The sequence below is a fragment of the Chinchilla lanigera genome, unplaced genomic scaffold, assembly GCF_000276665.1.
Source record: "Chinchilla lanigera isolate Chin_1 unplaced genomic scaffold, ChiLan1.0 scaffold00125, whole genome shotgun sequence".
NCBI lineage: Eukaryota > Metazoa > Chordata > Mammalia > Rodentia > Chinchillidae > Chinchilla > Chinchilla lanigera.
Genome location: NW_004955526.1, coordinates 3,935,743 through 3,937,564, shown reverse-complemented (window position 1 = coordinate 3,937,564; position 1,822 = coordinate 3,935,743).

Here is a 1,822-nt window from a genome sequence, read left to right as displayed (position 1 = left end):
ACCACTTTGTTTGTAACTCTGTATTGTCTGTATTGTGCTTGTGATATGTTGTAAAATGTTGTATGTCTGTTAATGTTTCCCTCCTTTTATCTTTGAAATAAAAAAAATGAATTGTAATGCATGTCTGTATTATAATACCTTTCTCTTTGCACAATCAAACGAATTGTACTTGTACAATTTGCAACCCTAATGATTTTTACTAAAACAGCAATATCTCAGATATCACTTATCTTAATTTTAGAATTTAATAATATACTAGAATATCTTGAAAAATGGTTAAGGAAAGAAGGGAAAAATTGGAAACAACAATGTAATTATATATTCTTTTCGCCCTAAAATGTAGAACATGAGATTTAAAAAAAAAAACAAACTTTCAGAGCTATGGTACATTCCAATATTATAGACATATTATAGGTAACTTTAAGTAATGTGATAATCAATTTTAGGCATCAACTTGACTGAATTAAGGGGTATCTAGAGAGGTAGAAAAGTATCCTTTCTGGATGTTTCTGTGTGGGCATTTCTGCAGGCGGTTGATGAGTGTTTTGGTGGACTGAGTTTGGAAGGTGCTTCCCTAATCTGGGCAGATCCCATCCAGCAGTCACGGGGCCCAGGCAGAACAAAAAGACAGAGAAAAGGTAAATTTGCTTTCTCTCCTCCAGCAGAGACACAGTTCTCTAGATCTTGGGGACCAGAAGTCCAGATTGTTAGGATCTTTGTCTGATAAACCGTCCTGGTTATGAGTTCATAACATGGACATAAGTCTGCTTGGTTCTTTAGCTTTCAAATGGCTGGCATATCATGGGACTTCTCTAGCTCTATGATGATGTGAGTCAATTTTCTTGATAAATGTTCTTTTATCTGTCTTTCCTGCTCTCTATATAAGTAATATCCTACTGGCTCTACTTCTCTGGAGAACCCTGTATGTACTTCATTTAGTTGTACATTTGAGTTCTTATGTGTGACTCAGCTGGAAGTTAATAAAAAATTGAATTTCTGCTTTATGTACTTTAATAGAAAATGATGCTCAGAGGCAGCAAATTTTGTTAGACAAATTTTTTTCTTTGAGTTTTAAGAAACTCACGAACGGTAGGTTTCTATGTCAACCTATATGCTTTTAAACTGCGATTCACGGGGCTGGGGATTTAGCTCAGCGGCAAAGTGCCTGCCTGGCAAGTACAAGGTCGTGAGTTCGGTTCCTGGTACCGGAGATAAACTGCGATTCACTTCCTTTTCTAAACAGTGGGAAAATTTGAAGTTGCTATAAAAACCATAGAGTGAGTGAGAAAGACAGAAATTAAATGCTCAAGCTGCTTTAAGAGCTCCACAAAACTGAGGGGAGAAAGGGAATTTCATCTATATCTGATGCACAGACCAGCTAAACGATGGTTTCTGCTAATGCCTTGAATACTTTGGGCTCTTCAATTCTGTCCTTCATCAGTTACCATAAGAAAGAAACCAATGAGACAGTACCCTCCATTATATATATATATATATATATATATATATATATATATATATATATTCTGTCTGTGTTTGCACTTCCTCATGTACAAAATAGGACTAGCAATAACTACTTAACTAGGACTGCTTAAAGATTAGTTGTTTGTTGTAAAGAATTTAGAATGGTAAATGTGAATAGTAACAGTGACACATATTAATTGTTTTATCAGTAGCAAATAACATCATGGGCTTTCACAATGTCAATCTAAAGTATTAAATGCAAGGTTATGAGAAGGGCTGGAAGTAAGTGTCTAGAACTTGAGGAAGCTTTGCTGTCTGATACAGGCTTATAGGAAATTACTGCATGTTTGCCAAATAT